The sequence below is a fragment of the Phasianus colchicus genome, chromosome 6 (genome assembly GCF_987193195.1).
Source record: "Phasianus colchicus chromosome 6, bPhaCol1.hap1.1, whole genome shotgun sequence".
In the NCBI taxonomy this organism is placed as follows: domain Eukaryota; kingdom Metazoa; phylum Chordata; class Aves; order Galliformes; family Phasianidae; genus Phasianus; species Phasianus colchicus.
Genome location: NC_143441.1, coordinates 52,295,299 through 52,310,958, shown reverse-complemented (window position 1 = coordinate 52,310,958; position 15,660 = coordinate 52,295,299). Strand labels below are relative to the sequence as shown.

At 38.3% G+C, this 15,660-nt stretch overlaps 1 long non-coding RNA gene across 1 annotated transcript; it reads left to right on the top strand.

Annotated features, from left to right (window-relative positions):
* The first annotated feature begins 1,697 nt into the window (after positions 1-1,697).
* On the top strand, positions 1,698-15,160 carry LOC149917626 (uncharacterized). The gene is made up of 3 exons (XR_016467576.1): positions 1,698-1,795; positions 8,023-8,106; positions 14,927-15,160. It is a non-coding gene; the product is annotated as an uncharacterized LOC149917626 (long non-coding RNA).
* Positions 15,161-15,660: the final 500 nt, after the last annotated feature.

The window sequence follows — 15,660 nt, the reverse complement described above, 5'->3', positions numbered from 1 at the left end:
TTTATTTTTTCAGTGATGATAAAGGTCTCATCTTCCTGTCATATATTTCTGATTACTCCTATTTGGTGGGATTGTTTTGCCAAATTGTCAGTCAACCATTACCCTGCTATGTTACACAATATTGCCTGTTTATGCATCTGCTATACAGAAGTTTGAGGGAATCTTCATTTTCCTGCAATGTGGCAAAGTAATTTGTAGCTCTCTCCTGAGTCATTGATTATAATTTTTAATACCATCCTCACTTCGCTGAAGTTGCTAACAAGAGCTATTGCAGTTAATAGAAAAGCTCTCTCTTCTGAAATGTATCATCATATTTGAAAAAGCTATTACTGTGAAATATATTCACATGTCTGCACTTGTGCCAAATAGCTAATGATCTTTTGGGGAAAAAAACAAAACAGAGAAGGAAGATTCAACACATCTTTTTTTTTGTGTTTATCAACATTTCTACTTCAGAAAAGGAAAAAGCTATGGGAAGATATGATGAAAACATTTAATTTAAGCGTTGTCAGGGAATTCCCTTCTTAAAAGTGTATCGCTATTTGTCTTCATAATCTTCAGAGTGTAATGATTTCCAAATCTATTGCAGGTGAAGCTGTAGGATCTTCTAACAGGGATAGTTCTGCAAAGGAGTAGAAATGGTTCGATATCTTCAGCATCCACCTACCAGTTCTGTTTTCTATGATATTTCAGTACTTCTCTGGTCATTTTAAAGATATCTTCTATTAAATCATCGAGTCATAGAATCCTAGAATCATAAGGTTGGAAACGACCTACAAGATGGATGGTTGGACTGGATGATCTTATAGGTCTTTTCCAACCTTTGTGATTCTGTGATTCTGTGATTCCTCCCATCACCATTGCTACCACAAGCACTAAACCAGATCTCGTAGCTCCTCATCCAGATGCCTCTTGAACACTGCCAGGGATGGCAACTCCATCACCTCACTGGGCAGGCCATTAAATATAAAAGACTAGAGCCTCAGTAAGGCTAAGACTAAAGCCTTGGCTGGCTAATTAAGCCAAATTCATTTAAAACTTCAAGATTTTTTAAATTATTTATTTATTTCTTAGTTACATTACTATTCACAGGATGCTATAAGACAATCCTACTTCCGGCTTCCAAGTCATAGAATCACTGAGGTTGGAAAAGATCTCCAAGATCATCCAATCCAATCATTCACCTATCACCAGTATTTCCCACTAGACCATGTCCCTCAATACAATGTCTCAACATTTCTTCAGCCCATTGACCAGTTCCTTGAACAACTTCTCTGCTGCTACTCAAGATGTGCCGTAGCTTATGAATGTCTGTTGATGGGTATGTAAAGCTGATTATCAAGTGTAAAATTAGTAGTAAAACTCTCAGTTCATTCATTTTTGATTATTAAACACTGTGACACCACTTTCTGCCTGCAGGAATATTTCTTAGCCCATTTGTCATCTCTTAGCTGTAACTTTCCAGGAATCCCAGTGAGACTGCATGCTGCTCTGACTGCATTCAGAAGTACTGCTGTGCTTGTTCAGCAATATGGTCATGGGCAGGGCACACACTGCTGGCTGCATGCTTTCAGTTACTGCAGGAAGCCTTAATAAAGTCCAGGGTTCTAAGAATTTCAGAGGTCTTTTCAAACCACAATGACTCTGTGGTTCTGTGATGCCATGATTCCATGAAATGTACCTTCCATCCTGCAAGATCTCCATGCTGTTGTGCAATGAGATGCGTGCTTCTGAAGCAGGATGCAAGCTAAACTAAAATGTAATATAATAAACCAAAACAATAATAAAGGAAAAGGTGAGGGAAAGAAAAGGTAAAGTACATATACTGATCTTGATCTTGGAATTGTCCATAGTTGAAGGAGTTTGCTTGAAGTCTGTCACTATGTTTAATTTGCTGTAGAATTTGATTCTTGTTCCTTTGCCTACTTGCTGGTCTGCACTGTAGGAATTCTATCACAGACTATGAGAAATCAGATTGATATGTGTATGTCTGGAATCGTCTTATATGTCTTGTGCAAAGAACCATAAAACTTACAAATCTTGATAATGGCTTTGAGCAGCATTTTCTGGCTGTCAGCTCATAAAATTCCATTCTGTTTTTCTCATTTTTCAGCCCAAAAGTGACAGCAGGGCTGAAGAGAGACTTTTTTGTTTAATTTTTTTTTTTTCCTGAAGTCAATGCCATAGCAGTCATTATAGTTAGTTTAAGCTGAGAATGAAAGTTTAGCTTCCAAACTCAGCTGTGATATTTAGCTGAAGCAAAGAACTGATATTGTATCAATATCAAATATTAACCAAAATATGCTCATTGCACAGCAGGAAGTAAAAGGTCACAGCAGGGCTGGATTGCACGGATTTACATAAGGGATATAAACTGAGGACTGGGCCATGAGACACCACTGAACTTTTCATAAGACTTTATTTTTTTACTGCTTTATGTTAATCCAACCATGATTTGCATTTTTTGCCTCCAAAGTGTCTTAAAACAGAGTAATTAACCTGGTTTTCTGGATAATTCAATTGAGGTAATTAAATTTTGTATATCCAAAGTTTTCCCCGTTCATTAGAGAGAACTTCTGCTACTGATTCAGGTTAAGGCATCTGTGATGGTTTACCACTGAATTATTATTTTTAATGCAGCTTCTGAACAAACTGAGTTCAACTAGTCCACATAAACTGATGTTCTCACATTAACCTCATGGAGCAATAAAGAGGCACTAAATAATTAATACAGAGATTTAGATTGCACAGCTCTGTTTGATCCAAGTGTGATGAACATGGGAATAACTATAGCAAGGTCATCTGATGATGCTCATAGGAATTCTGAAAAACCAATAACATCTCTCTTAGAAGCTGGCATAGTTCCTCGAGATAAAACACTGAAATAATGAGGGGGAAAAAGACGTTTACTTAGTATTATGACAGTGGCATACCTGGACAAAGCTCCAGTTATAGGAGCTACTTCAAATACAAGACAACTTCAGCAATACTGTATGGCTACGATATGGTAAACTCCAACAGAGCTGCCAAATGGTGTTCTCTGTATAGAAGCTGACTCTCAGACCTACATTCACATGTCTGCATTTGGATTTGAATCCCACCCCTGCACCGCAGACATTTCCATTTAGGTAAGGTGAATCTCACCCAAAAAGCTTGGATGTGAACCCTACCTATTGATATTTTGTAATTCAAGTCAACCCAGGACTCTGTCGCAGAGCAGAGAATTAAATCTAAACACCATAACTAATGCTTCAGATGTTTGATAATATATATATTTTTTCAAACTTCCTCATTACTGATTCCATTCTGACTTAATGGTTGTCTGAGAGAAATCCTACTTTCCTTATTATTTTTCCTGTTTATCTTACGCACTCATTAAGTCATTAGCTATGGCTGATATTAATTTAAATGTAAAAGATTAGAGCAAATACTAGGGCACTCTTGTTCTTTTGTTCTGTCTGTGCCTTGTCATGCTTTATTCAGCCCTAAATGATGTAAATTGTGGATTTTTCCCCCCTGTCTTGCACTAATGGATTCTGACATCTTTTATCTTGTTTTCTGATTTGTAAATCCGGTAAACAACTGTCATCCTCAAATCAGCTATTTTGAGTGCTTTTACCAGAAATGTTAAAAACTTGTTCTTCTCAGCAAGAAGCATGCATTGCATATGGTTGAAAATATATACATATTCTTTTGACAGCTGCTCGATAAAAATAGCCTTTCCTCTTGCATCGTTCAGGCAGATCATGCTGTAAAACTGCAGATTACAAAAAAAAAAACCAAAAGCTTGAGTCTCCTTAGGGACTCCGCTAAGATACACACATACACACAATAAAAAAATTAACAGATGGATAAATAAAATCAGTAGTCTTTTCCCAACTTTCTACTGGACTACAGTGCTGTGCAGGGGGGTTGGAACTTGATGATCCTTGGGGCCTCTTCAACTCAACCCAAGCCATTCTATGATGCTGATTTATGATTTTCCCCAAATCGTGCCATCATTGCATCAAAAGAAAAAAAGATTTCTTGGTGGATATTTTGCTATAACTGCTAAGATGTAATTTTTTTCTGGCTGAGCATGCTCGGTTTCCTTCCAGATCTTTGACTCCTTGCTATCTTTCTGTAGGATGGTTGATAGTAGGCCTCTCTGTTTGTTTTCATGGAATAGATGATACAATGAGATTATTTAAAAGAGGGAGAGCTTCAGTTTGTCCTTTTGATCTGCTCTCTGGGTCAGGATAGCTCACAATCAAAGCTCACCAGATCTCAGACTCTAAAGTAATTGAATAATATGAATAATTATGAATATATATGAACATAATATAAATAAATAAAATGAATACACTCATCAGAGGCTTTTTTTTTTTTTTTTTTGAGAATAAACTACAATTCATAAAGCAGGTGTGTTAGAATGAAGAAAGATATAAAGAACAAATATATGCGGGTGGTTTTGTTTTTGTTTTTTTTTTTTTTGGTCCAACTTCCTTTTTCCCATTTATTTTATTAAAACTATGGAAAAAAAAATACAGATTATGAATGTCTTTTTAGACCAATTCCACCTAAGCACCACACGACAGAGGATCCCAAACATAACAGTACAAATAGGATGAAAAGGAACTCTTGTAGGTAATTCTACTTTCTTCCTTCCATTGGGCTTTATACTTACATTGTTATATCTTTGATGGAGAGTATTTATGCACTGATGTATATACATATATATCCACAGCTCATAGACTGAATTATAGCCAGAACCTCAGGGTCTTCTCCACATTGAAGTTTCTTTACAGTAGATATCAGGAGCAGACAAAGACTCTGTATTCTGTATCTACAGTACTCTCATAAATGTAAATATATATATGTATATATATATATATAAACCATGTTGACATGCATGTATTGGCGTTTTCTGAGAGGGAAAGAAGTCTACTTGGAAAATTTCCAATCTACTTTAATCAAATACTCAAAACTGAAAAAAGAAATTGAACGCTATCAGAGCCTTTGAATGACTGCTCTGATCAGACTCCAAGACAAAGCTCAAACACCATTTAAAATCTAATGATATCTATTTAAAATTTAAATATGTAGTCTGATGGAGTTGACAAGGATCCTGTCATGGTCAATAGAAATAGGTGGTCAATAGAAAAGTGCTTCTAAACACCTCTAGAAGGTAATTTTTATCAGATATGTTAAATAACTATTTTAAGATGGGATGAATTATTCTCTATAAGTATTTGTCTCTCTTTGAAGATGATTGAGGGTACCTATGAGTCAAGTTTAAACTTGTCATCTAAGTTTTAAGTACATAAAGGGAACAAAACCCTTCCCAACATATTTGCTTCCTCATAATTTTCTACTTCCCTCTGTTTTTTGCTGTGCCCCATTAACGTCTCTATTATATGTACCTACCAGTGGAGGGTTAATGTCTGAAATTCTCACTGTTTGTGGCAGTTGTATCACACTCTACTTCACCAGGAAAAAATGATTTAATTACCTAACTAAACACGTCTTATTTTTCAGTTGTCTGCTAAAAACTTCATGCAACATCCCTGCCTAAAATATCATTACATTCATGCAAATTCTTCTTTGCTGTTTCAGTCCCCTAATTCACATCTTCTGAGAGCTCCATCCTAAAGTACAGTCCTCATTTACCAGTTCACATTCCTGCACAATCATTAGCCTAATTGGGCAGTGCTGAGAGCCTAACAAGTCCTTTTTATGAATTTCCTCTGTATATCCTGCCACTAATTCTGTATAGATCAAGGACCCAGCTACCAGCTATCTGCAGCTACCTATCAGCAGACTGTGGATCAAAGTCAGAAGTGCAGAGCTCTCATGAAAATGATGGAGACATAGTTATCTACTCAATTTTCTTCCCATTACTTCTGCTTGTTTTTTTTTTTCTTCTTTTTTTTTCAACTGGATTTTCTTCAAGCAAAACACACTATAGTTATAAAAATATGCAGTGAGTAATATAGAAATCTCTAAACTATTCCAGACATATTTTACAAGTATGGCAAATGAATGAATAGGATGTGACTCAATCTGGTTGGCTACGTAGAAATGTATATTCTTTCTGTATTCTGACTCAGGTGAACCATAACTTGGAGTGTCATGGAGATAGAATTCATAGGAATGTAGGTGTGATCATTAGGTTCTTGGGAGGCAATGGCAAGTGAAGTATATCACTTGTTATTACTTTTTTCCCCAGGCAAAGTTATTTCCTTTTCCTTTATGATCAACACATTGAAACTTAGTTTTTAATTATAGGATTTCAACTCAAAGAAGATGCACGAAATTGTGTTATGAGAATCATATCCCATAAGCTTTTTTTGTCATCAACCATAGAAACAATGTGTAATAACAGCCTGAGCCTCCTTAATCAGGGAGAAGACTGCACAGCCAAATAACAAAGAGTGATGGAGCTGTGGGTTGGTTCAGGGAAAATAAAACCAAAGTGATACTTTATAATGGTCATAATCTGCCAGGTATAGAGACAAGTGCTCCAAGTTGGGTTTCATTTAAAAATTACCCTCCAGCTTTCCTATCTAGAGGAGATACTGCCTGAAAGAATGTCCTGCCCTAATTATTCTCTTTTCCTCACTGCAAAAAAACCACCAAACCAAAAGAAAACAAAACAACCCCTCCCTCCCCCACCACCACAAACCATAAGAATGGGTAAAAGAATGATGTTCATAATGAGCTTTGGGTATATTGCCTCCCACGGCCTCATTTGAGCTTATCACTGCCTTGTTTCCTGTTGGCCATGAGTCATTCCAGCAAGTCATTGAGGATATTGTTCTGGATTCCTCTCCAAGCATCTGTTGAAAATCGTATTGCTTTCAGAATCCACTAAGAAATGAGCTCTTATACAGACATGACAACTCATGACAACTACTTCTGTCATTTTGTACTATACTTCTGGGGCAGTTGTGTTTTTCTCCAAGCGTAAAATCCTCAAAGTATACTATAAGTTTGAGGATTGAAGCCTTATTTTCTCTAAACCTAGGGTCAGTTTGACTTTTGTGGTTTCTCAAAAGCAAGCATGCCTGTTGCAGGGTATCTGTCAGATAAATAAACCTTTCAACAGATTGCTGAGCCTTGAAAGCTACTGAAAAATACGTGGCACTGAAGGTATGAAACTGAATTTATGCACCTGTCAAAGACATTGGCACTTATGAGTGGCAGGTGAATGTCAGGAGCTTTGCAAGGCTTCTTTGGATGAGTACACGATCCCTTTGGGCTGCCTGAATTTTTGAAGATTGGAGTGCCAATGTCTTGTGTTTTAGGTGCTTGGGGAACTGGGCTCTTTCACATAATCAAAGGTTCTTTTAATCAAAGGTTTCCTTTAATCAAAGATTCTTTTAGTCAACGCTTTTTTTTTTTTTTTTTTTTTTCCTTCTTTTAAATATAGTCCCTTATTATGAGTTTTCTCTTGGGTGATTCTGCAACCAGAAGGAGGCTTCAGTGTCCTGCTCAGTGACTGAGTCAACCTACCCCCCTTCCTCTTCAGTTAGGAATAGCTTGTATATTGATAGAGAATGATGCTCTATCATGTCAAGATGATGAAGCTGCCAAATGCAAGTCCAAAGACACTGCATGGCACAATTCCTGAACATACCAACCTCACACCGGCCAGAAACCTGGGCCATAGAGATGCAATGGGTATGATTCCTTTTCCCAGTGAGATCTGTATCAGACATCCATATACCACATTGTTTTCACTGCGGGATTATTTAGTCTGAGATATTTTATTCCTCAGCTCCATTGTGTTGTTGATGAAGAAAGACAGTTTCTTTAGAGACTGATTTCAAGTAGGAGTTGATTTCAGCAGTTGTGGTTCTCTTGAAATAAAACCTTTTTCTCCCTCTTGTCTGTAGATGATAGCCAGTGAGATTTATCTGAAGCAAAGTTGATGCTTGAGAATCTCCCCTTATTTCTTACAGTGAGAAATGAAGAATATGTTGCTATAAGTCTTACAGTGCCCATCCTAAAATTCCTCTCCCACTTTTTTTCTGCTTCCAGCCCTTGGGATAGATTGCTGAGGAAACCACATCCAGCCAACAGTGGGTGCTGCCTGGAACCAACCGTCCAAACTCAGAACTGATGGTGGGACTCTTCCTTCCCAGAATTGCCAGTTCTATTTCTGTTTTAATGACTTCTTTTCACTTCTAGAGACTTTTCCTGACAGTGTTTGGAGCTTGGTTAACATTTCTAATATCTTGAAAAAGCAGTGTTTCCCTTTTTTTAGAGAAAAGGTGAATTGGCAGTTCCAAATATCCTGATTACCACGGCTTGTGTCTTTCTTAATATATATCCAGGATCCTTTGCTATGGAGTACTCTTTATGCCTAGAAGCATGAGTATATCATACACTGAAGTCATATTAGAGATCCTTAATATGGAAGAAAACTTGTTAGAGACAGAACCATATACTCCATAGCTCTGCCAGCACAGCAGTGGCAACTGTACTAATTAGCTCCACAGAGAAACAAGGTTAATCAGCCCAGACACAACATCACATCGTTTAAGTCTTATCATTTGAGCAGCTGAGTTAATAACTCCAAATATCAATGTGAAAAGACACTCAGTATGGATAACACCTTCTGCTGCACTCCATCAATATGGTGCATATGCACAAGGCCATTGCCTTACTGATGTAATCAATGGGTAATTTGCATAACTGATTTCATAGCAGGCCCAACAGTCTAGCTGTTCAGGATGCCAAATGAATCAGAGTGGGCTGAGAGTATTAATTAATGGGAATTCTCAATTAACTGGAAGAGTTTTGTAGCTGATCATAGCATGAAACGATAATAAGAAGATAGTATAAAGAGCTAACAATCACCTCCATAAATTTTATGTATAAATAACTTTTTAAAACATTCCAAAAGGAAATGACCTAAGTAATGAAACATGTTTATCTGCTTATTTCCAGTATCTAAGCAGCTATAGTAGACAGCATTCCTGATTCCATCATCCTCAAAATTGACAAAGAATCGGAAAGCAGCAGACATTATGTGAAAATTAAAGCTAGATAAATAAAACCAGAAATGAGAGCATGCTGTAAAGCAGAGTAGCAGGAACAGTTAGCAAAAATCTTCATTGTGAGTGTCTTTGAATTGACATGAATTGACGATGAATTACTGGATGAGAAAATGAAGCTGTTGGATGGGATTCTGTGCTGTTACAGATTTTGGGCAGGAGGAGTAGCATGTTTCCCTCTGGCTGACAATGTAGACAGAGTGGTGGCAGCTGAGTGGCACCAAGGATCTGACATGAGTTGAAGCAATGTTTGCTTGGATGTCAAGAGAAGCTCTCGTTTTGCACTGAATTGATGGTAGAAGAATTTTTGCTCCTGTGCTTCTGTGAATTGTTACCTTCATTTTGGTAAGACCATGCTGAAAGCCCAAACGAATGACACAGTTAAAATTACTGTATCATCAACTGAGCAACGGTTATTGATCAGATGCTCCCTATCAACTGCATGGCATACGTAATTATCTGTATTATAAATTAAACTCACTGCAATAATTTGAGGCTAAGTTCCATTACTTAGCATTTATGAAAAAGAAAAAAAAAAAAAAAGGATAAAAGAGCTCAATTACTGCTGCATTAATGTTTCCTATGGGCTTATATTGTGCATATGGGCTGTTACAGCATCTTAGCCGGCTTGCCACATTACGATAATTAAAACCTGCAACTGAATGTTAAAAGAAAACGATTCCTTTGTTTTTCAAGCATTTGTTTCATAATGGTGACCTCTGCATGGAACATTATTCACTGCCTCATAGCAGGATTGAGCAAACACAGGGAAATTTTATGACTTCCTATAACAGCCAGGTGCACAAGAAGGAATAACTGGTTTGCATCCAGACCCATACATTTTCTTGAAATACTATGCTCTGCTTTGAACTTCTGTCTGTCCCATGTATCCTCTTTGTTTCAAGAATCAGACACAAAATGAACAGAAACACTGCAAAACAGAAATGGTTGCACAATTTATCCCATCAGAATGATAATGTTCTTTGCTGTACATCTATCACTATAGATGAGACATAGTGCAAGCCAAATGTAACATGTAACATGCTACAGGGGTTGTATAAAGACATAAGGGGTCAAATCCTCCACAAAAAATTAATCCAGTGCCACTGATTTCACTGCAGAAATGCCAGTTTGTACAAGCTGAGGATCTGCTGCTTTTCACAGGGCTAATTTTAATGATTAATAAGATTCCACATTGCTATTTGCTGTTGTTTGAAGTGATTGGTGCCCACTTTATTATTTAATTTCAGTATCAACAAGATTATCACTTAATTTGGATGAGTGTATGTGCATAAAAATGATGCCTCACGGAGGCTATTTACGATAATCCTATCAGATGGCAGCCAAGAATTGACTGAACTATTTGTCACTCACAATGAAGATGGAATTATTGAGGAATCGAGAACACTCTCTCTCTTTATGGGGACATGCTGCATTATCAGAGCCAGCTACATCTCCTTTGTTGGAATTAAACAGTGTCTCAGAGATCGTATTATCTGCACAGACTGAAACAGGCTATGGAAAGATGAAAGAACGTTTGTAAGAAAGGACAGACAATGTGCCACCTCCCCTGTCAGGTGCAAAGAATACAGCCAGGTGTTATTCCAACTTTCTCTGCTCAAAGCAGAAAAGCTTGTTGGGGAAGCCAAGTACAGAAAACAGACATTTCGTATGAAGACTTAGGTGTTCTTGCAGTTTTTGATTTTAGATGTTGAAAATACATTCTCAATACAAGAAAGACACAAAGGCTCTGGAGCGTATCCAGAGAAGGGCAGTGAAGCTTGAGGGGTCTGGAGCACAGTTCTACTAGGAGCCACTGAGTGAACTGGGATTATTTGGTCTGGAGGAGATTCAGGGGAAACCTTATGGCTCTCCATAACTGCCTGAAAGGAGGTGGTGGCAAGGTAGGGAAGGTAGGCAAGGTGGGAATCAGCCTCTTTTCTCATGTAATAGCAATAGGAAAAGAGGGAATAGCCTCAAATTGGGCCAGGGGAGGTTCAGTTGGATACTGGGGAAAATTTCTTCTCCAAAAGAGTCATCAGATGCTGGAACAGGCTGCCCAGCCTGGTGGTTGGTTCGCTGTTTCTGGAGATGTTCAAGAAACATTTATAGGTTGTGCTAAGAGACACGGTGTAGATGGTTTATTGGGGAAATATTGGTGATAGGTGGACAGTTGAACTGGATGATCTCGGAGGTCTTTTGCAACATTGGTGATTCTATGATTCTATGATGCACAAAACTGAGAAAAAAAGATGTTGGTCAGTCTTGTTTCTCCATCTAGGATGATAGGTGAATGTTAAAGTGCACAGTAGTGTGAGGATGAATATTCAGAGAGGAAGGTGTTTCATCATTCATTCTGCCTCTTCCCCAGGTTTCACAGAGGCAATTAGGACAGATGAAGAAATCCTCACAAAACACTGCCTTTTCCAACCTTCATGATTCTATGATTTTATTATTCTAATTAAAATTGATCAGATCTGCATGTCTGTAAAAACAGCTGTTGGGGAAAAAAGTTTTATCACCATCTATCACCTTTATACTATACTGCCATCATATCACTGTATCATCATGTAATGTCTCTTGGTCCTAGGGATGTCTTCCTGAAATGTTGTTGAGAATCTGGTCTTCTTTTCTTTTTTTATCCCCTTTTTTCAATTTTCTCCTAACCAATGTGTCTTTCCTGCAATATGAGATCTAGAAAATATAATGTTTTTGACCATATGCTTTAAGCTTAGGAGCTGTGTGCTCCCCTTTATAGTCAACAACAGCGCAAAGGGCAGGGACCTGCACTGATATCATAAACAAAAGGGAAAGAAAATAGGATTTGCATTCATCTGGGTTTTTCAACAGCTGTGAAAGAGAGCCAAAAGACAGAGTAAAATATAAGGAACCATAGAGAACACTGAACTTGAGGGTTCCTAATCTGGCAGCACTGAGATCTGCATATTAAGACACAGATATTTGTGAGCTGTTTATAACGTGTGTGTACTTCATAATTCATCAGAATTCATTATCTTCCTGCCAGCCTCAATGTCTGTAGAAATCCAGTCCCACAAAGAGTTTCAGATGTCAGTGATGACTTGTAGCATTGTTTTCATAGTAAGCAGAGATGGGTGAAACTCAGTCTGGGAAAACAGTTTTCAGGCTAATATTCAGTATGTGCTTGATTTTGGTTTACCCTGATGACTTCTCTCAGACATTCAGATGAATGAAACTAAGCCTGAATAGAAATAGCAGATAATTAGATACTCATTATGCAACAATAATAAATTAATTTCATGTGGAAACAGAAGTTGGTTTTGATGATCAGGTTAACAATGTTCATCCTGGTTCCTATAGTGATTTATATTCTTTGCAAAGTGTCGCTTATAAACGTTAAATTAAATTGATTGAAATCTGAGTCAAGACAAGAGCCACTGATGTCATCTATCTGTACTTCTGTAAGGCCTTTGACACAGTCCTTCACAACATCCTTCTTCCCAAGTTGGAAAGATGTGGATTTGATGGGTGGGAACGTTCAATGGATGAGGGATTGCTGTGAGTGCTGGGGTCTGTGCTCTTTCCCATCTCCATCAGTGCCATCAGCAGTGCATTGAGTGCACCCTCAGCAGTGTGTGAGTGACACCGAGCTGTGCAGTGCAATGGAAACACCTGAGGGACAAGATGTCATCTAAAGACACCTAGACAGGCTGAGCAGTGGGCCAAGAAGAACCTCATGAGGGTTAATAAAGCCATGTGCAAGGTTTGTACCTGGCTTGTATCAACCCCCATTATCAGCACAAATAGAAGATGTAGGGATGCAGCACAGCCCAGCTGAAAAGGACCTGGGGCAGCAGTGGGGGGCAGCTGGACATAAGCCAGCACTGTGTCCTTGCAGCCCTAAAGCCAACCATACCCTGGGCTGCACCCAGAGACTTGTGACTGGCAAGGTGAGAGAGGAGATCTGCGCTTCTTCTCTGTGCTGTGAGACCACATCTGGAGTACTGCATCCAGATGAGCAGCTCTCAGTACAGGAGAGACATAGACCTGTTGGATTGTGTCCAGAGGAGAGCCAGAAAAATGATCCCAGGGATGGAACACCTCCCTATGAGGACAGGATGAGAAAGCTGGGGCTGTGCAGATGGAGAAGGGAAGGCTGTGGGGAGCAGCCTTCAGTATCTAAAGGGGCTGTAAGAAGGAAGGGGACAGACTCTGTAGCAGGGTCTGTGTGACAGGACAAGGGGAAATGGCTTCCAACTAAAAGAAGGGAGGGTTGGACTTAATGATATTCATTAAGTTCCTTTGAACTTGGGATAGTCTCTGACTCAATGTATTTGGATGAATAAATAGAGAAACACTGAATAGTTTCCCATAAGCCTATGTGTAAGTCCCCATGGCATTTGGTAAACCCATACCTTTTGCTATGTGAAAGGAAAAAAATATGTAGTTGTCAATCTTCATTAAAATTGCTTCTATTTCAAGATATTTGGAGCTACTGTATGTTCCTTGCATCAAAGTTAACTTAGACAGCTTTTCTCTGCCCCTCCAATGTAACTGGGGGTTACAGGGAGCTTATCATGCTGGTTTACCCTTGTGTAACTGGAAATATAATCTGGTCCACAGCAGGTGAGTCAGGTAAAACATGAGTTGGTAAATTGAACTAGAAGAACAAAATAAACATTTTAAACTGTATGTCTTCTGCAGCTGGGAAGAAGCCTGAGACAACTTAAACTAGATGATATGAAAACTGCTGAGAACTGTGGATTCGCCCCACTTGAAAGCATATGTACTTCTTACATTGATTGTGGATTTCCCATAAGTACATGGGTTATTTTTTTCTTTTCTTTTCTTTTCTTTTTTTGTTGTCGTTGTTGTTGTTGTTTTGTACAAATAACAGGCCTTCATGCTTGGCACCTGAATGACTCTTTGTTTCCAGCAGAGAAACTGTGGGTTTATGGCCTCAGAATGACAATAGGAATGTGTTTATTGCTAGGGTCACAGCTGGAGATGATTATTACTTTTTCTTTGTCAAAAGGAAATGCTACAGGCAGCTAAACGTGCTTTCAGACTGATTTAAGGCAGTTTTCCTGGAAAAATGTCCTCTCACTCTGCTTTATTTTTCCTTTCTCAGATGTGGGTTTACTTTATCATGAGAAGTCCAGAGGCCTGTGATATTTTTGTTGTGACAGGAAACCATGCAAAGTTGTCGTGATTATTTTTATTGAGGAGAATCAAGGGTCCAAAGTTTGCCATGAAATATAAGATAAAGTTTTCTTAAAGACATTTACAAGCTCTGTGGCCAAATTTATTCTTGGCAAGCCAAGTGCAAAGGATGGCATTTAAAACCATTCAGAGACACATCTTGCCTTCCAAAATCAGTAGTTGGCTCATTCAATAGTAACCTCAGTAATAGGTTGGTATCAATCAGCCTTTTTATAGACATGAATGCATGTCTAAACATCATCTTTTGTAATTAATACAGCCCATTCTTCCATTCTCCCACTGTCTTTGGTAGCTGAGATGTAATCTAATTTCATTTCTGTAACATAATCTTGTTTGTTTTTAGCATACTTCCCCCTGCTGATATTAAAATCCTATTCATTTAGTTGTATGCACTGTTAGATAGATGTGCATTCTGTGGGCGGATTGTAAACATGGAAGAGCTAATACATGAAGAAATGCTTTTAGCAGGATGAAATTACATAGAGTTGAAAAAACATCCAGAAATCTTCATGTTTGGTGACCTTTCCCATTCCATGTATACAGGCATAATATTCTTAAGACAAAGGTAGCAGAGGCTTTGAACATATCAATTTGTTCAAAGCCTTTGCATCCTGAGAGGGTATCTTTAAGAATTGCCTTTGCCTAACTACAACAATGTTGTTTATATTTTATTCTAATTTCAGAGGATGAATTTTAAGAATCAGGAAGTCTCGTGTTCCAGATTGATTCAGCTGGTGAACATTGACATTATAAACTTAGCCTAGTGCCTGGTCAGTAGCAGATGAGTCTTCTTTCAAGAGTGGTCATCTCAAATTCTTCTCAGTGTCTGAAGAGGGCAACTGGAATTTGTGAGCAGCACATCATCTTATCAGAAAACATTTAAAAACATAGATCAGAGGAAATAATAAAATAACCTTGCAAAGCAAATGGTTCATAGTTATTTTCTGTAGGTGCTGATTGTTGGTGAAAAGAATTGCGCCCTGAGAATCCTCCATGGATGCTAGGGTAGATTTTTGATGACCCTTAGGACTTAACATAAGGGGAAGACATCATGAGTTTCAAGAGGCTTTGATATGGAGCTTCTTCACTGCTGAGGAAGTCAGAAGCAGTTATACCTCACCACTAACCATATGGGGATGTGTGGTCTGTGGGCCTGAGTCACTGTCCCTGGAGATGTTTAGGAACTGTGGAGATGTGTCACCAAAGGACACGGCTAGTGGGCATGGTGGGGGTGGATTAATGGTTGGACTAGATGATGTTAGAGGTCTTCCCAAACCTTAATGATACTGTGATTCTATGATTGTAGTACAGCAACTGAAGTGTCCAAAAGAAACTATAAACACATCCTTAATTTCCTTCAGTGATTAGCCTCTGGGATTTTATGACTCCTAGGTTCTTACACAGGAATTTCATATCT